Below are 20912 nucleotides of genomic sequence, written 5' to 3'. Positions count from 1 at the left end.
GCCCCCCAGAGTTCTATCGATCAGCTTTTTTGCATACACAATTTAAAAAGAATATAACTTGATATCTTCAATGATGTGTATTAGGTACCTGTGCCACGCATGCAAGCCCTGTCCACACAAGAGTCCAAGAAGGCTGACTGCGAATGGGCGGGATAAAGGTAGGGGCTACTAAAGTCTGCTGGAGGAATTTGGTAAATGAGGCAGAAAGGATGAAAGGGAAATTGGGCTAGTCTGCTGGACGGGCAGAAATTGGGTGGTTAGACAGAGGGGGCTTCACAAGGGTTAAGTGTCAAGGCTGAGTAAGGAAGGCTGAGGTTCACTTCAATTTGAGTCCTACTCATATCCGCAGAGATGCCCCCTTACAATCTGTAACCATCTCCCAAAATGTACTCAATAAAAGAAGCTGCTCGAAAGACTTCCAATTAGTGGATAACAATCGGAAATCAAGGGCAAGTGGACAGTACTATTGGCAATATAATTGAAGACATTGCGAGGGAAAGCACCGGACACGGAGGGGTGAGGAGGCGAGTGCTCTGTCCACCGTCTAGTGGGGATTTTTACCCTCAGGATGCCTCTCCTTGTTTTAGGGAGGCATTGCTGGAAAGGGGAGAGTTTCCCTTTTCCAGAGATGCCTTCCTCAAACAGTTGCCTGCTCGTAGATCACAGCACTGAGCAGTCAGCAACTTGGCACCCAGGATGCCTGTTATTTGGGTAGTTGGGGGACTAGTCCCCCTGCCCCATATGCCGAGCCCCGGGAGTAGAAATAACATTTATGGAAATTTGTGTTTTCCCTGAGTTGATTGATCGCACCTCCCAGGGGAAAAATGGCAGTAACATGTTGGGGTTTGGGGGTGGGTGGTTGAGGGGGGCAGGGGTGTAGGGGGGAGGTTAGGCTTTTCCAAGGCAAATACCTAATTGTTTATAAATGTCAGCTTGCCCCTGTTGGGGCGCAATGGTTACATCATCAAATAAGCCAAAATCATGGGGTAATGCCCATATGTAGATAGAAGCACTGAGCCCCCATGATTTTGGCTTATTTGATGATTCACCTAGTAATACCACAAACACTGGATGCAGCAAGCACAAACGCATGCTGTCTTCAAACACTCCATGTATAATAATATTTTTTTTACTGATGGGGTTTATATAGGCAACCCTCTTCACGCATTGGTCCGTTGTGTGATTTACATTACTCTTCCTCCAGCTGCAACATGGGGCAATGGGGTAGGCCACTTCTGCTGTTGGCTAACTTCACTGTGAGAGATAGAATTGTGGATTTTCACACTGAGTCCCACGCACAAAGCAGGAGTCTTCCGTTGCAGGGGCTATGTGAAGGTGTGCTTCAAAGATAAATTGTGGTTTCATGAAATTATTTTTATATTGCCAATGGCCCAGGAACTCCACCAACATTAAAGTTTTGTATAAGCCAAGACAAAACAACCATTGACAGAGCCAAAAGGCTTGCAGCACCAGGAATATTAGGTTTGCAAAAGGTTGTTTCGCTATCTGATGTCTTAGTGGGGACACTTTTACCCTAGCATAGGATTTCGCACTGCCTGACTCGGATATGGTGTTTTTAGTTGTTTCCCACCCAACTCTGTCTGCTGCATGTCTGTACCATAATAAATAAACAGTGGCTGGAGTGGGCTCACCCCTTGTACTTTTTTTTATAGATAACTAAATGGTCTTTATTTGTGACATCAGTCAGAGATACAATACAAAGTATTCTCCTGTAAAGACTAATACAGTACAAGTAAAGGACACAAGAATAATCATGCTAAGCATATCACAAACCTCCTAACAGTGACTCCTCAATAGTACTGCCAAGTACACTTACAACTTAAACATGACAGTACTTGGATGGGCCATCTGAAGACCAATGAGACCCCACTATAATAACTACTATTGATGCTTAGAGGAAAGTAAGTAAACATATGCATATACGAGATGCATGGCAAATACATTAGTAGGAAAATTGGCAGTCTCAATCCCTCGTTATAAGTGGGCTTTAAATTATGATGAGGTCAGTCACTGCAGCTAATAGCCTAATCAGAAATAAGTGATCCATGTGAACACAGCAACTCTCTATAGTTTCACATGGAGACTCCGACCGCTGAAAACAGCAGACATCTCCATGTGCAAGTATGGGCTAAAGGAGTTACCAGGGAAATCAGACCGCGGATTACGGATTCCTCCAGTAATTCCGATTTTCTTTTTTCTTTTAAAAACTTTCTTTATTGAAAGGAGAGGAATGATACATGGAATAAGCACAGATGACGACCGTGTTAGGGGACAGAATCACAACCAATACACAACATAGTATAACAGAGCAATATGAAAACCATTGCAAGTGCCCCAGGTCCAGATAGGTGATGGGAGCCAATCAAAAGAGTCTAGTCTACATTAGGACTAAACGGCAAGGAACAAGAGAGAACATGAGGGTCCGTCAGTGCCCATGGCAACCAGTGGGAGTGGTTGGCGGGGTGAAGAGGGAGGGGGCGAGGGGGGATAAGGGAAAGATCATATATGGAGTTGTCTGGAAAAGGAGTGGGAAAGGAAAGGGGACAGTGGTGGAGGAGAGCGGGCTCCAGAGCAAAGTCCTTCAAAGTAACCACAAGTGAGCGCTGGGACTGGGGAGTGGCGCCACAATCAACCCTTGGCGGGACTGAGGAAAGGGCAGAAGATTGAATGAGGTGGTAGGGCTTGGACTACCAAACATGAATCAGGCAAGTGTGGGTCAACACTCCAAATGCCTTGGAAGAGAGGAGGAGGCAAGAGTGGAAAGGCCCGGGAATGTGACAGGAAAGAGACATGAACCAGGACCAGGGTGGTCCTGGCCAATCCCGGGTAGACAAGGAGACGGCAGGAGGGCACAGGAGGTCAAGCAAAGGGAGTACAAACAGGAGGAGTAACCAGCCGGGGGCTGTGAAGAAAAGGCTGTGGCTACTGGCTGCACCACAAGGGTCATTTTGAAGGCAGCCATTAGGTGGGCGTGATACGCAAAGGGAGCATGTGAAATGCAAAGTTCAAAAGGAGAAGCACATTCATTTTCAAAACTTTTTTCGCCACCCCAAAGAGAGAGACCCAGCTGTTACCACATTACCAGATAGGCCTGAATGCTAGTGTGGAGGGGGTCCAGATTGCATTTCACCATGAGCTGGAGACCTTGTTATGAACTCTATGCCAAGGTATCGGATAGAGGAGAGAGGCCAATGAAAAGGGAGGCTGCAAGAACTGTTAGGAGTGTAGAGGTTGTGAGGGGAGAAAAGCCTCACTCCTCTTCTATCTCTGGGTACTAGATCAACCGGAGTATAAGTGAGACATCAGGGGGATGAGGGCCACGAAGGGAAGCAGCCAGGTGAGTGAGTGTAACTAGAATGTCATTAGCATGCATAGTCAACTCTGGACCCCGCTAGAAGGGGAATGCCATGTATATCAGGGGAGTTATAGATTGTGACTGCCAGGGGACCCAGGGCAAGGATACAAAAAAGAGGTTGGGGAAACAGAGGACAGCCCTGACAAGTGCCCTTCTGGACCTCAAAGGAAAGGTACAGGCTAGGCCACTGCAAGTGACAAAAGCCTTGTGATGGTATTACAGCCACCGGAAAGGAGTCAGAAACACCGGGCCCAGCCCGCAATGTTACAACACTCGGAACAGATAATCCCACTCAACCCTGTCAAATGTCTCCTCGGGGTCCAGGGACACAAGCATTTTCTAATCCCCACCCTGACAGACCCTCTAGACTAGAGGATGTGGGACAGAAGACGTATGTGCAGTGGGGGGCAAAACCAACATGGTCTCTGTGTACTAAGTAGAGTATCACCCACTTAAGTCTGTTGGCCAGTACCCTGGCATACACATTTGTGTTGACGTTTAACAGGGAAATCGGGAAGAACTGGAACAGCTCAGCAGATTTCAGCCAGGCTTAGGAATGAAAGTGACAGATGCCTGATTGGCTTTAGAAAGGAGTGGGGGGGATGCCTTCGAGAACACCCTGCAAAACAAGGGAGCCAGCATGTCCTTATTGGCCTTGTAGTAACAGGTAACCATCCAACCCCGGGGTTTTGCCGTAAGTCAGTTCGTCGATCGCCTGCAGGATCTCGACCGGGGTGAAATCTGCCTTAATGCGAGACCTTGGTCGTCCGCAATGAGAGGAGTTGCATTGTGAGTCAGAAAGGCCTCAACATTGTCATGGGTACACACTGCCTCAGAGGAGTAGCGGATCTAATAATAGGACTGAAAGGGCTCTAAGATGTCCAGGAGATGGGTAAGGAGCTGGCCATCTTCCCACCGACTGGCCGGTGTGGTACAGGAGACATCCTGTTGCTGCAGCACCAAACGGTGACCCACCTTCTCGTTATGCTCATAATGATGCAGTTTGAGGCAGAACAGTACAGTTTCTACATGAGAAGTCTAGAGGTTGGAATGTTTGTACTGGGCCTGTAGCAGAGCTTGCAACATGGCCATCGAGGAGGGCCAGTAGTATTGGTAATTAAGAGTGGCAAGGGTAGATTCCAATTAGATTTGCTTGCAGGAGTCAAGCATTAAATCCCCTTAACAGTTGCCTTACCCGCTGACCACAAGGTACTCTGGAGTCTATGGACCCCTCGTTGGAGTCAAGAAAAGAACAGAGGTACGAGCGCAGACAGTCCTTGTCTGCGAGGGTTTTGTAATATGAAAGGTTGAGACACTAATCGTTCAGGAGGGGGTTGGACAGCTTCTAGGTCAAGGCAGAGCTGGATCACATCATGATCCGACACTCCAGAAGGGACTAACATGGCGTTCACCAGGTGGCTGAACAGAGCCGTGTAGACAAGGAAGAAATCTATTCTGGACCGGGTGCTATGCACTCCGGAGGTGTATGTGTAGTCCCTCTCAGTGGGTTGGAGGAGCCTCCACAGGTCCGTCGAGAATTCTGACATCAGGTCAGTGAGGAGGCCGCTCTGCGGTATTGTGGTGCAGGGGTCGGTCCGATTTGATAGGTCTGGAACAATGTTCCAGTACCCCTCCCCAAGAGGAGCTTAGTTCTGGGGTGCTGCCAAAGGATCTTGGTTAAGGCAGTATATGTGGATTTTTTTGGGAGTGGACAGGGGTGTAAATGGAGCCAAGGTGAAGAACTTGATTGTAGAAGGAGACCTTCATGAGGAAACAGTGAATGTGCAGATCTCACCAAATCTGGACCATCTCGCCTGGCAAATGCTTAGCCAGCAGGATGGCGACTCCGCCTTTGCGATAGACCTTGGCAGACTGAGCTTTCCTTCTCCTGGTCTAACCTTGCATACTTGCATGCATGATACACTCGGCCCACCCAATCCCTACGGAGCTCCGGACTCATCTGATATGTGTGCCTCTTGCAGATGAGCAATGTCAGGCTACAGAGAGCACATGTAGCTAAAGATCTCCCGGCGTTTCGTATAATGGGTGAGACCATTCACGTTCAGGGGATGGCGCTATGACATGAATCCTACCACGAGGTATCTAAAGGAGTGTGGGGTGTGGAAGGGAGGCCAGACACCTAAAGGGAAGATAGGGAAACCAGAGGGGGTGGAGAAAGGAAAGAGGCGCAATGGGTGGGCACAGTGAGACTAATTTGAACGAGCGGAGGGAAGGCCAGGGCCAGGGCCCCGTGGTGCAGTGAACTGGACCCCTCCAGAATGTTAAGCATATGGTGGGAGTGGGGGCGGGGGGGAGACCACTGTGTGTGAGTCCCAAAGTATGTGGTCCCTAAAGAAGCAGAAGACTATAAGCACTGAATGGCCAGCAAGCGGCCTCGGTGACTGCAGCCTTGGGGGGGGGGGATGTGATAGCACAGGTGGGGTGTTGTGAGGTAGAGTAAACTGACCTGGCCTGCAGGGACTCGAGGGCGGAAGCCGTCATGGGGGGGGGGGAGGGGGCTGTGGGTTTCAGGGGGGACCAGCACCTGTCCCTGGAGTGTGGATCCTTCCAAGGAGGATGCGTCTTCGCACCCCCTGATTATTGTCTGGTGACCTTATCCATGTGCTGGCATTCTTCCGAGGAGTACTTCAAGGGGTCCAGGGATTGAAGTGGTGGCGGGGCATCCGAAGAGTCTGTGAGGGGTTATTGATCTAAGTCAGGTGGCGCAGCCGCCTCCGAATGCCCCTCCAGCTGGCCAAGAATCAATGAACTCCATTGTTTTGTTGACATTTGTAATCAGCATGATGGCTGGCTCCAGGAGGCCATAGCGAATGCCAAGTTGCCGAAGGGGTTGTCGTAGTTTAAGAAAGAGTCTACGAGAGGCCTGAGTTTCCTATGCCAGTCCTCAAAGAAAGAACCATGCTTTTTATTGCCGCCTGGATTACCTGACGGGCCTGCTTGAGGCAAGAAGCAGGAAATTATCTGCCTCAGGCCTTCCTTGGGTGGTGGACAATATAGAAGGATCATGTGGCCCCTCTGAAATACCAGGGGAGGACTGAAGGACAGGCCGGTCAAGTCAGGCAGGAAGCGGGCCAGGAAGCCCATGATGTTGTCTCACTCTAGTTTTTCAGGCACCCCTGAGAACTGGATGTTGTCCCTGCTGAAACGGTCCTTCAGCTCCATAATCTGCCGGTGGAGGCGCCACTGGTCCTCGTCCCAGTCAATGGAGGCTGCGATGTTCTCATCTATTTGGTCCAGGTGACACTCAGCCATAGCCAAATTGGCGTTGAAAGACGTGATGCCCTGATGAATGCTCCACCGAGGTCTTGGAAGTGTCTTCCACCACCTCCGGGAGCAAAGTCTTACGAGTTCTAAGTTCACTACGGATGACATCACAGGTGGAGGTTGAGGAGGGGTCCATATCTTTCATCGACTTAGAAGGCTTCCCAGTCACCGGCTCCATGAAGAGGAGCTGTCTGGTGGATTTTGACATATTGAAGGGGTGGATAAGGCGATCCGTTGTAGTTCAGAGGCTGCACCGCACCAAAACTGTGATAGGGCTGTATATAGCCCCACCATGCAATCAGGACCAGTGTCGGAAGTAGTGCCAGCGTAGCGGTAACAAGAACCAGGATTGCGGTGGCCAAATTAGAGCCCTCAGGCATGTCTCGAAGAAAAAGAGGGGGGCTGGCACACCCCAGGTAAATGAGTAGTGAAGTTGTTTCCCTCTGGATGAAGAGCAGGCGTGCCCGACCACGACCCCTGACATACAGGCTAGGCATAGGCACCTCAGGGCAACAGGGCATTATCAAACATCTTGGGGGAGGTCGACCAAGTCCATGTGCAGACAAAGACAACAGATCTCTGCAGTCACCTCACTACAGACCTATGAGGGTGGAGGGTAGAGCCCTCACTTGCTTGAAAGACCAGTTAAGCCAAGTAGGGAGACAGAGGGTAGAGTGAAAACAGATCCCTGGTCAAAGAAAGAAAGTCAGTGCCCCCCCCCCATTTACAGCAGCAGACCGGCGGCTAATGTCAGAAAATCTTGTCTCAGGTGTCCAGTTTTACCTGTGTGAATGGCCTCAAAGGCCACCAGAGTTCCCACGATACTCCTGAGGCCGTGTGAGAGGGGCAGTCAGTGGCAAGCAGGGCAGTCAGTGGCAAGCAGAGCCCTCGGGCGCGCCAGTCCTCAATCTCAGTTTTTGGGCCGATGAGGCGGGCAAAAGGAGTATAAGTGGCCCTTGATATCGCAGTCTCTTCACGGGTTCTGGCGGGCCAGAGTGGTCAGACCATTGAGGCCGCAGTCCCAGGGATGATGGTGTGCAAGAAAGCCACCCGGGTGAAACCCCAGCGGGCTACATCAGTCAGGACCTTAAGCTGGAGGGGGGCCCTGAATGTAGAGGTCTTAATGGTCAGCGGTTTCCCGGGATGACAGGGGAAGGAGGCCCGTTCACTGCGTGCCGGCCGGAGCTCTTTCACAGAGCCACCATCTTGTCCATGCAAGTCACTCCTTGCTGTGGGATTAGGCTAACCCTGGGCGTAGTACTATGCCATGCTCGCGGAGCATGCATAGTTTGCGAACTACGCACTACGCAAATTGCACGTACCACAGTGCAAAATGTGTTGCGACCGAACAAAATAAATATCCCGGCGAGACTTTTTCCTCGTTCGCGATCAGCAACATCAAGTTGCCGATTGCGAGCGGGGAAAATAAACCTCCCAAATAGATTCTCAATGCGGGGAGGTCAGGTTTCTTATTGCGAGTGGTCATGTATACTCGCGACCGCTCGTGATGAGAAACTACCAGTCCACGTTGAGAAAGCTGCCGCTCGAGTACAAATCTACTCGAGCGGCAGAAAACGACCGCTGTGCAAGATCCCGTTTGCAATGATTTCACAGTGCGGACAAGCATCCGGCACTGTGCAATCAGCATTTTTCCTACTGCACTACGCAGTTCGCGTAGCTAAGCGTAGCGTGCGAAGAACACTTCACGTAGCTACATGAAGCGCTACTACGCAAACTACGCCCAGGATTAGATTGGGCATCTGCATACTTTGGTGTTATTTTATCTTTTTTTTGTGTGTTTGGAGAAGCAGCATTGATAAGCTAAGTGTTTTTTTGCTTTTACAATTTGTCACACACAAATCAGATGCATACACCCAACAACTGATTTAGAACCATAATTCTGCCTTAAGAAGCAAGGTCTTGGACAGGTTTTAGGCGGTCAAAAGGGATGGTGTATTGGAGGAAGACTGCTGCCCAGGCCCTAACTCGAGTTATGGAGAACAGTTCTGAGGCAGGATCAGATACTAAGACAGCATTTGAGGGAGACTATGGATTTTTCAGTTGGTGGAGTTCCATCCGATGGCTCGTCTTCCAGTAATTCTGCAGAACGTGGTTACGGCAGTCGTGATATCCCACTGAACGCACATTCTGTGCAGTAGAGTGAGAGAGTAGCAGGGCAGGCCAGCCAAGAGCCCCAAATTCCCCCTTTCACTGTTGATTCTGGAAGTAAAGTTGATCCAGAAAACATTTTGCCTATTGAATATGCCCATTTCTTTTTGGAGGTTGACTTCCTCGAGGAAATTGTGCACCAAACAAATGTGCATGCTGAATAGTTTGAGGGTGCATGGAAGCATTTTAATGCCTCATTCTAAAGAACACCAGTGGACTTCCACTTCACTTGGGGAGCTGAAAACATTTCTGGGCCTTACACTGAAAATGGGGATAGTGCATCAATCAGGTGTGCAATCCTACTGATCTAATTGCACGTTTTGGGTAACAGGACATGAGCAAAGATCGTTTTTGCTACTGCAGTGTACAAAGAGAATTCTGCCGCATTACCCCGCGACCTTCCAGACCATTTCAGTTTGTTGAAAATGTGGTCTTTCTTGGAACATTTGTCTGCAAAGTTTCCCAAGATTTATATTTCTGGAAAGGACATAACCAGTGATGAGTCCTTGATCCTGTACAAAGGGTGGGTGCTGCTCAGGCAGTATATACCAAGCAAAACACTTTGTTATAGCATAAAAATGAACATATTATGAGAGCTCTCTACTGGCTAAAGAGTGAATACAGGGAAGAACTCTGCCCTAAATCCTGTAGGCTACCCTTCGAAGCTAGGAGTCATGGCAAAGATTGTATGAGTTTGAGAACTTGTCTAACCACTCCCTCATAAATGTTATAACCTTTAAAAAGACTTCTATACAGGAGTAGAGTAGTTTAGTGAGCAGTACAAAGCTGGCACTGTAGCATGCCGTACAGTTCAATGTCACTATCATGGATTCTCGCCAGAGATCGTATGGAAAAAGCTCCAAAAATTCCAGAGCACTGTGTTGAGTTGCAACAAACTGCTCGATGTCAAATTCTCTGATAGACTGGGTGTGTGCGTGCTCACTACAATCCATAAGAGCACTTCCACAGACAAGATTTGGGGTCAGCTGGACGACGGTCACAAGCCCTCCTGTATACTAGATTACAACAAGTACATGGGTGTCGTGGATAAGAATGACCTGGGTCTCAATCTGATCCAATGGGTATGCTATTTACCGTCAGACCACCACATTGACTTTCAGTTGATAGTCACTGAAAGTCTTTCAGCTGAAGAAGCAGTAGCCTCCACTTCATCTGCTGTCGAGAATGTGGCAAGGCTACAGGTTCGGCAGTTTGAAAACTGCATTCCTACAACAGTGAGAAAGTCACAAACATGTCATCATTGCAGGGTCTGCTCAAAGCAAGGAAAAAGACAGGAGACTTGGGCATTGCGGACAGTAACATCTCAGTTTTCCAATTTCAGTTATGTTGTGCTATACAAAAGTAAAGTACTAGGAAATTGACTGAGGTGGGCCGATCCTTCCAAATAACATTAAATGACTATGCACAGATACAGACCATCCATGTGTCACTACATTACTAGCAAGCAGCCTTTCAAATTGTCTCCTCTATTTGAGAAAATCTTTGACTTGCTTATGGCATGTTTGAGACCTTTAACCTCCATCATAACTAGGTAGATGTCCTGAATGCCGTATGACAAGGGTATTACAGCCACTGCACAGCATATAACGGTGGACGGAACATAGGCCACATGGTCAGAGTACCCTGTGCAGTAAAACCTCAAGTCTTTATCAATTTTTGAAGTGCACTTTAGGGACCTTAGGACAGTCTTCCTCAGCATAACTTAGTTTCAAAGACAGACATGCTCACTCAGTTCAGGGAAACTAGGCCTCAAAGGCATCCTCAGATACCCTCCAACTCACATTCACAAACCGGATGGAGTATGATTTAGGACAGCAAGTGCGCTAAAGGCGCATGAAAGAAACATCTTCTAGAGCCTCCTGTGGTTCTCAAGGGAGCAGTTAGTAAAGGTTCATTAGGCACACATTTCTAATGTTCAGAAAATCGAAAGAGGCAGATAGTGGACAAAACGTAGTAAAACTTTTTTTTTTTTATTTGTGATGGTTGTTGAGTCATCAACTGTCAACATGCCTGGCTATCAGTGGAATAAGTTGATGTGTTCATGTTGCGTTCTGGGCCTTTCCTGTCACGGGGGCTATACCCTCCCACACAAATGGAGTGCCATTTTTATCTGGAACCTTGAGGGAACATTGGGTGGTAGATTCCAGAAATTCCCATCAAAGAAATGTGAGGAAAATATGTGTTTTAATCCAAAGTTTGAAAGCCTTCTAAATAAAAACACTTTGTCAGAACCACAGAAGGCACACCATCCTGGACACCCTGTCTAGTTTTCAGAAACATCGGGGTATGGTAGTATTCCTAGGTTGCAGCAGAGCTAGGGCCCGAAATCTGCACCTACCCAAATAAAAAGAACCAAAAAAACATGGATTCTGCTGGGTAAAATATGCAGCCTCCAGGTTGCTTTTTGAGGAGGAGTATTGTGCTGCAGGTGCTAGGCGCCAGCTTCAAAAGTGGGATCCTTTTTATTGGGAGATGTGTGGCAACACAGAATATGAGAATATTTGCTATTACCTATTGGTTTTCTTTGCATTTGTGTCCTCCAAATGTTAGCCAGTGGGTAAGAAAGAAGATATTTTGCAAACTGTCCTCTGAATCACACTAGTATGGGTACCCACAAATTCAGAAATGTACATATAACCACTGTTGCTAAACTCAGTATCTAGTGTACATTTCAAAAATACATAGGTTTCCTTCATATCCATGTTTTACTCTTTATATTATCGCTTCGATGCGTCGGACGGCCCCCCCGGCTGTCCAACGTTGCGGTGAGGGTGTGCGTTGGACTGCCGAAACTGCGGACGTGTCATTTTTTTCCGCACCACGGCGGAATGTCCGCCGCGACGAAACGGATATACCACATGTATTGCTCTATTCTTGATACACAACAAAAAACACCGTTCAGTTATTGGTGCTGCATACCTCCGATTCTTGGAAAGCCTACAACCCTTATATATCCCCGCAACCAGAAGAGTCTAGTGGAATGACTTTTGTACATTGGCCATTGCGACAAGAAGTTACAGATGAAAACGTGGTCACAAATGTCAATTTGTTCTACACATTTTTCTCTTTCAACAGTTTCTTTCTTTACACTTTCTAGAAACGAATAGCTTTCCATTGTAGGAAAGTGCCCCTTTTTGACATGGTCACCCCCACTATTTGCCTGGTATCGGATGCAATTTTGACAGAAGTGCACTGGGCTCCTGCTAACGAGGTCCCCAGTAATAGATTTATTTCCATAAAACTGCATAATTGGCGATACGTTTAGCCCCCCCTGCAAGTCCCTGTACCGTGCCACTCTAAGGGACCCCCTCAGCACTGTCAGAAAAACTGCCATTGCAGGGTGTGTGCCGTGATGCAGAGAAAAGCGAAGACATGACATGGCATACCGACTGTGTGCCATGCCTGCAACATTGCATGCAGTATAGATAAGACATCACTACAGCAGGGTGCACTATACTACATGTGAGGATATATCTGCATGGGCAAATGTGCCCCTGTGATATCCAAGTAGATTCTAAGACATTACAAGTGAACAGGGGAGCCATTTTAACTACATGTGCTGGACACTGGTGTTTACGAGGTCCCCAGCTACATGGTGGTTTCACTGAACCTCATGAATAAGCCCACACGGATGCCCAGTGATGGAGTTATTAATACATGTACCCCAATGGCCCCTTAGAGGTGCCCCCTGAAAACTTGCTGACTGCTAGTGTGCTGACTGACTGGTGCAGACCAGCCTGCCACCACAGACCGGTTTCTGACCCCTGCAGATGAAAGCCTGCAATCTCTGATGGCAGAAACACAGCCTCCTCTGAGCAGTATGGCTAATGTAATCAGCATATCAAGGCAGGAGGGTTCAAATGCCTCTGCATACTTTGATATGTGACCCAAGACTTCCCCAGACAGGGGAAATGCCACCCCCATTCAGCAACAGGACAGGTGGGAAGATAAGAGAGTTAGGAGGAGTGCCTCCCTCCCAGGCTAGTACAACCCTCAAGGAAGGCCGCTTGATGTGGACACAACTTTCAGAATTCCACCATTTTGATTTTGGTGGAATTATGCTCTCTGGGTCAGGGTCATGCCCATTTCCCACAAGAAATGGTCATATAAAGGGTGTAGACACCATAAAGGTAAGTAGCCGATTGGCTACTACCTCTCACTTCCCGTAACACCCCTAAATTATGTATTTAGGTGGCACCCCAGGCACCAGAAGGAATATGCTACTTACCAGTATGCATCTGTTCTTGGCATGTAGGGCTGCTGACATTTATATCTATGCATAGATCGCCGCCTAGTGTTGGGTCCGGATGATTGCACATTGTTGTCCTGGAAGAGTCTTCGAAGTATCATGAGATAGGTGGCTCCTCCCTGGACTACAGTGCGCATGGGCATCCCCTCCATGCTCAGATTGTTTTTCGCCATTGTGGCAGAGATGGAGTGTGATAGAGTAAGTGATGACCATGCATGAGAATAATCATGTGAATTCTGAATGCTACAGCTGCGACAGGCACCGGGGAGGAGGGCGGGCGATATAAATGTCAGCAGCCCTACATGCCAAGAACAGATGCATACTGGTAAGTAGCATATTCCGTTCGAGGCATGTGGGCTGCTGAATTTATATCTATGCATAGAATAAATAGTAGTACCCTCCCTAGCGGCAATTGCCCGTGCCAGCTGCAGCAGTCTGAAAAAGAGTTTTGAGAAAAACCTGACCCACAGCAGCTGGCTGTTTGGAGTGGACATCCACGCAGTAGTGCTTGGTGAATGTGTGTATGTTGGTCCATGTGGCTGCTCTACATATGTCCTCTAGGGGGATGTTACATAGGAAAGCCATGGATGCCCCCAACTTGCGTGTGGAATGCGCTCTTGGGGGGATTGTGAACGTGCGTTTAGCCTTTTGATAACAGATCTGGATGCATTTAACAATCCATCTGGCTATACCCGATTTAGAAATTGGGTTGCCCTTGTGCTGTGGAGAGAAGGCAACAAACGTTGTTTAGTTTTTCTGAAATCTTTAGTCCTGTCTATGTAGTAAAGGAGAGCCCTTTTAACATCTAGTGTGTGTAGTGCTCTGTCTGCTACTGAATCAGGATTTGGGAAGAACACAGGTAGTTCAATAGTTTGGTTAATGTGGAACTGTGACACTACCTTGGGCATAAATTTAGGGTTGGTGCGTAGCACAACCCTATTAGCATGTATCTGAATGAAAGGCTCTTGAATAGTGAGGGCTTGCAGCTCGCTAACTTGTCGTAGTGACGTAATAGCCACCAGAAAAGCCACTTTCCATGTGAGAAATTGTATCTCACAAGAGTGAAGTGGCTCAAATGGTGGGCCCATGAGCCTGGTGAGGACGATGTTGAGGCTCCAGACAGGCGAAGGCGGGTGTCTTGGAGGAATTACCCTTTTCAGTCCCTCCCTAAAAGCTTTAATGGCTGGCACTCTGAAAAGGGATAGGTGCTGTCTATTTTGAAGATAAGCTGCCATTGCTGCTAAATGTATCCTGATGGAACTATACGCTAGATTACACTTGTATAGGTGCAGCAAGTAACTTATGAGATTTTGCGTGGAAGCATCCAGCGGATTTATGTTATTATTGGAGCAATAGATAACAAAGCGCTTCCATTTGGCCGCGTAGCAGGCCCTTGTGGTAGGACGCCTAGCCTCCTTTATGATGTCCATGCAGTCAGGGGGCAGGTTTAAGTAGCCAAACTCTATGAATTCAGGAGCCATATTGCCAGGCTCAACTGCTGCGGATCGGGGTGCTGAATGTCTCCATGGCTCTGAGTGAGGAGACTGGGCGTGAGCCGTAGGCGCTCGTGGGGAACCACGGAAAGTTCTAGGAACGTGGTGTATCACGCTTGCCTTGCTCACGTTGGAGCAACCAGGATGAGCGTCATGGAGTGTTGCCTCAGTTTGCGTGCCACTAGCGGTATGAGTGGAGCTGGAGGAAAGGCGTACGCAAATCTGTTTGACCAGTTCATCCATATCGCATTGCCCTGAGACTGCGGGTGTGGGAACCTGGCAGCGAAGGTGCGGCATTTTGCGTTTTCGTGTGTGGCAAATAGGTCTATCTCTGGATGACCCCACCGACGGAAGTATGGTTGGAGCACTGAGGGATGTATCTCCCACTCGTGCATCTGATGGCTGTGTCTGCTGAGCAAGTCCGCCATCTGGTTGTCCTTCCCTGGGAGGTGTTCCGCCATGAGGAGCATGTTCCTTTGAATGGCTCACTTCCACATGCATTGTGCTAGGTGCGACAACTGTGGAGAGTGTGTCCCCCCTTGCTTTTGGATGTAATACATTGCAGTCATGTTGTCCGTCTGGATCAACACGACTTTGTTGCATGGATGCAACTTGAATGCCTTCATTGCCATGAAGATTGCCATCAGTTCTAGTAAGTTGATGTGCATCTTCTGCTGTTGCGGTGTCCATAGTCCCTGCACTGTGTAATGGAGGACATGCGCTCCCCAGCCCTGGAGAGATGCGTCCGTTGTCAGTACTATTTGTGGTACAGGCTCTTGGAACGGTCGTCCCCTGCAAAGGTTTTGTGTGTTCCACCAATGCAGAGAGTTGTATGCACGACCGGTCACCAACACTAGGTCTTTTAGCTGTCCTTGAGCCTGGTTCCACTGGCGTGCTAAGCACTCCTGAAGCGGACGCATGTGTAGCCTCGCGTGAGGGACTATAAAGATGCAGGAGACCATCATGCCTATCAGCTGCATGAACACCTGCGCCGGGAGTGAGTGTTGTGGCCTGAATCTCTGAATCAGCAGTTGCATGCTGTTGACTCTCGCTGAATTCGGGTGCGCCGTGGCAGCGAGCGTGTTTATTTCTGCGCCTAGGTACTGCTGTACATGTGCGGGTTTAAGATGGGACTTTTGGAAATTGAGCGAAATTCCCAGACTGTGTAGGAGGTGGAGTGTGCGGGACATGTGGTTGGCACACTGCTGGGCTGACTTTGCTTGTATTAGCCAGTCGTCCAGATACGGATAGACATGGATATGCTGTCTCCGAAGGTGCGCGGCCACTGTGCTAAACACTTTGTAAACACTCTGGGGGCTGTAGTGACCCCGAAAGGCAGGACCTTGAACTGGTAATGCTGGTTGTTGATGGTGAACCGGAGGTATTTCCTGTGACTGGGGTGAATGGGAATGTGGAAATAGGCATCCTTCAGATCTAGGGTTGCCAAGAAATATCATTGACTGAGCAACGGCAGAACTTGCTGTAACGTGAGCATGTGAAAGTGTTCTGATAGGATATATTGGTTTAGGGGCCTGAGGTCTAGAATGGGCCTGAGGGATCCGTCCTTTTTTGGGATTAAGAAGTACAGAGAGTACACCCCTGTTCCCTGTTGTTTTACAGGCACGAGCTCTATGGCCCCTTTTTGCAGCATGGATATGACTTCTTGCTGCAATAAGTGCATGTGCTCTGCGGACATAGGACGGTGCCTTGGGGGTATGTTGGGTGGAGTGGAGGTTAGTTCCAGACAATAACCGTGTTGTATAAGTTGTCTCACCCACCTCTCCGTGGTTATGCTTTCCCAGACTGGCAGGAACTGCTGGAGTCTCCCCCCGACCGGTGTTATATGGGCGGGGGGCAGTGACAAGACGTCACTGCTTGTTAGTGGCGGAGGATCTGGCATTATCATTTCAACGTCCCCTGCCTTTGGTACTGTTTCCACGATATCCACCCCTATTGTTCTTATTATAGGTGGTTTGTGTGTCTCCCTTGCTGTACTGGGCTTGTTGTGACGCTTGTCCCCTTGAGGCTCCCCTGTTACCGGAGCGACGAAAGGAACTGCCCCTGAACTGCTGAGACTGCAGAGCCCCCATGGATTTCGCAGTTTCAGTGTCCTTTTTAATCTTCTCCAGAGTGGTGTCTACTTCTGGACCAAACAGGAAGTTGGGGTTTACTGGCTGATTGAGCAGGGTAGTCTGGATTTCTGACTTAAATCCAGAGATGCGGAGCCAGGCATGCCTCCTTAGCATAACGCTAGTGTTTATGGCCCTAGCTGCTGTGTCGGCTGCATCTAACGCGCACTTAATGGACGCGTTGGAAATTAACTTTCCCTCCTGTATAAGCATTTCTGCTCCCTCTTTATAAGTATCTGGTAGGTGTTGCAGTAGCTGCTCTAAAGTGTCGTAGTGTGCCCTGTCATATCTTGCTAACAGGGCTTGGGTATTGGAGATTCTCCAAATATTAGCAGCCTGAGCAGCCACACGTTTTCCAGAGGCCTCCAAGATCTTGGATTCCTTGTCCGGAGGAGGAGCATCACTCGTTGTTTGCGAGTTGGCTCTCTTGCGAGCATTAAGCCACCACCAAGGAGTGCAGTGGGAGTTGGCCCTTGATGTAGGTAGGGCCCACGGGTGCAGGCCGGTACTTCCGTTCAATTCTCGGGTTTATCACCCTTGCTTTAGTGGGGTCTTTAAAAATGTCACTTGCATGTTTGAGCACACCTTTGAGCATAGGTAGAGTTTTTACAGATTTTTCAGATGTGGAGAATGTATCAAAAAGGAAGTCTTCCTCCATGGGGTCAGCGTGCATATCCACGTCATGGTTATGTGCCGCTCTTTCAATGAGCGCGTTGAACGCAGCAGTGTCTTCAGTAGGCGAAGTTTTGACTGCATATGACTGAGTGTCATGGGTGGTGTGTGGTTTATCAGGGTCAACAGTGTCAGCCCATGGCTGGGACTCATCTTAATCTGTGTCCATGGGGTAGTTAAACTGCTCATCATTGTCCTCATCCCCCACGTCCTCAGTGACTGTTGTGGGTGAGTAGGAATAGCCTTGCCCATATGTGTGTATGGGTTCAAAAAGAATTGGAGAGGTGGTGGAGTCTCTCTTCTTCTTTAGTGGTATTTTGTAAGGCTCCATAGGTGTTTCAGGTCTGATTTTCCGTTTGTAGACGGTGAGCCTGCCTGATTCGGAGTCGATGTATAACTTCGACTGCTCGTCGTAGCTTGGTGGCTGGAACTGCACGTCTTCGGTCCGAGGCTGGGCGGGTGCAGCTACTGATGTTGCCTTGGATGAGTCTGTAGCCTTTTGGGGTTGCACAGCCTTAGGTCTAGCCGTTGGGGGCAGGCCGTATTTGATAGGTGCCACAGGCATCGGTGACGGACCGACCTGCTTTGAAGGCTTCGACTTCGATCCGACCGACTCCGACTGGTCCACGTGCTTGTGCGTTTTCGTCGCCTCGACGCGTTGCTGCGGAGCAGGGACGCTTGTGATGGTGGAGGTGGATTGTTCCTTCGAGCCGATGGTGTTTTTGGGCTCGAAGGCCTTGACCATTTGCGGCTTCTGGATCTTCGGATCTACGGCCTTTTGGGCCTTGAGTCCTTTGGAAGAGGCGCCATCTTTGGAGCCGTGCCTCGACGTTGACGTCGACGTGAGCGTGACGTGTTTAACAGCAGACACAGGCTTTGTTGCTCCGATCTTCGGCTCGACGCCCCCTGTCGACTCCAAGGGGTCGAACACTTGTTTTGACTTGGACGGCTCCGAAGTCTTCGAGCCGACGGTTGTAGTCAACACTTTCGGTTTCGATTTTGGGTCTTTTGCTTTCGGTTTCGATTTTTCCACTGAGAGTGGTCGATCCACCGATGGCTCTTTGGAAATGTTCTTAGTCGGGCCTGGAAGCGGGACTAGAGAACGTTGTCGAAGATCTTGGCTAAGGACTTCCGTCGATGCCTCGACCTGAGCCGTGGAAGTGTCTGTATGAGGCCCCGCTACTGTGTTTGGGCCTAGCTCCTCGCTTGAGTCGTCGTCGACGGCTCCGAGAGGTTGTGCGTCGTCTCCTACCTCGATGATGTCTTCATCATGGACGTAGAGTTGTTCCTCGTCCTCGTTGTAGGTGGAGTCTGGCTCCGACGCGGGGTCTGAGTGTTCCGGTTCGTCGTCTTGTACATTTTCGTCGTCGTCCCCACCGAAGATGTTTTCTGGGTCTGGTGCCGATTCACGCGCCGACTGTCGTGCCGCGCGTCGAAGTTGGAGAGTTTTCTTCGACCTGAACTTCGAACAGGCCATGCAACTGGCCTCGTCGTGATCCGGTGAGAGACCTTTGTTGCACACCGGGTGCACGTCGATGTGGGGATATTTAGAGTTGCAGACGGGGCAGCGCTTGAACGGGCTCCGTTCCATCGTCGACGGGCCTTTGGCGTCGAAGACTAAAAGTCTTCCGAAGTCGAGTTCAAAGAACAGGAAAGCTGAAAGGCACCGAACGAAAGACAATACCGACGCCCCTAAGGCCTTTTGGCCCCGAAAAGAGTAACTAGTATAATTTCCGAACATGAGTCAAGAAGTACATCCGAACCCAATGGCGGAAAAAAACAATCTGAGCATGGAGGGGATGCCCATGCGTGCTGTAGTCCAGGGAGGAGCCACCTATCTCGTGATACTTCGAAGACTCTTCCAGGACAACAATGTGCAATCATCCGGACCCAACACTAGGCGACGATCTATGCATAGATAAAGAATTCAGCAGTCCACATGCCTCGAACACTTAGATTTGTTGGATTAAGAGAAGGACAGGAAGAGCCACAATAACAAGCAAAAACTGAAGAATGCTGTGGACTTTGGCACGAAACCCTACCTACAGCACTGAGTCTCGACAATCGCAACCCAGAAGCTCGAACTGCAGCTGACAAGCTTCCAAGAACCCTGGGAAACTGCCAACCTTTGCAAATCACCAAGCGATCTCCCTTGGAGCAGAGTAGAGAAGCTATTCCCCTGCAGACCACTGGTACTGAAACACAAAGTCCGGTTCACCATGTTGCTGCTCTGCGGCCAGCTTGGTGCAGTAGCCCGAACCCCCCCTCCCCCCCCCGGAAGAGGACCCTTTGCTCCTGAAGGTCAGAACTGTCTCCTTCCAGATTGAGAGGACACCAGGACACCAGTAAGAGGTCAGGTAAAGCCAAGCAGCCATCAAGAGACGCCAGCACTGCAGAGACCCACTTCCAGAGTGATCCAGCTGTTCTGATTTGACACCAGCAACCTCCAAGGCCAACGACTGCAAGACTCCAAGGCGCACAGAGACCAACCAACCTTTATACTCTGCACCTGAGTGCCCCAACCCAGGTACCAACTAACCGACTGTGCCCCCTTAGCCTTGAGACCCTTGGGACCTGAACTCCTTGTTGTGAGCTCCCGGACCTGTCCAGCCTCTTTTTAGTTGGCCCACTTCTCCTTACTGGCGTACTGCACAGCTACCAACACAACCAACTCTCTGGAATCGGATGCCCCAGGGCAGGTAACTGCCGGTAGTACTTTGCCCACTAAAGACCCTCAGTCCCAAAGGAAGTCCACGGAAACCAACTGTAAATACCTGTATGCTAGCTTTGCCTTTACTCCTATAGAAATGCATGGTACAAAATGTATATAAAGATACAACTTATTTTTCTAAATTGGTCTGGGATTTATTCTCGACTGTGTGTCTCATTTACTGCTTCTGTGTAAGTCAACAAATGCTTAGCACTACCCTCCAATAAGCCTAACTGCTCGCCCACACTACCACAAAAGAGAGCATTTGGGTTATCATTTGTGATTCTGTAAACCAACTGGGGTTTGCCTGGACTCTTTACACAGGGTACCTCGTGAAGACCTAAGGGCAAATTACCCCACATAGCCAAAAAGGGCTCAGCACTTGGGTGGAAAAGCCTAAGCAGTTAAGGCTCAATTGAATACCTTTCCCTGCAAGTAAGTATTTTTTCGGAATTTATACTGAAGATAGGTTGCATTGTGCTAAGATAAGCATCACACTATACAAGAAATTACAAATACATGAACAGCCTGATTTACAAAGGATATATTTCCATGTAACAGTACTGTTTACACTCGTCTGCAGTCAAAGGTTTTATTGGAGGACTTTTGTTGGAAAACCTAAACAACTGTGGTAACTACCCACTCTGACTATCATGAAGGTCAATGCCCGAGCTTGCCCTATCAACACAATTGAATCAAGTCTGGAAATTGATAATTACCAAGTACGTACGCTCCCTTTCAAAAGCAGAATAATGCAGGTAAACCAAAAATAAGGTACAAAGCCCAAATAATTGTTCCTATACAACTA

At 48.8% G+C, this 20912-nt stretch overlaps 1 protein-coding gene across 1 annotated transcript in view; it reads right to left on the bottom strand.

Annotated features, from left to right (window-relative positions):
- Positions 1-20912, bottom strand: part of SLC2A8 (solute carrier family 2 member 8) — a 123109-nt gene that overhangs the window by 3532 nt on the left and 98665 nt on the right. The window lies entirely within an intron of this gene.

This window comes from Lissotriton helveticus, chromosome 5_1 (assembly GCF_964261635.1).
Source record: "Lissotriton helveticus chromosome 5_1, aLisHel1.1, whole genome shotgun sequence".
In the NCBI taxonomy this organism is placed as follows: Eukaryota; Metazoa; Chordata; class Amphibia; order Caudata; family Salamandridae; genus Lissotriton; species Lissotriton helveticus.
This window is presented reverse-complemented; position numbering and strand designations above follow the sequence as displayed.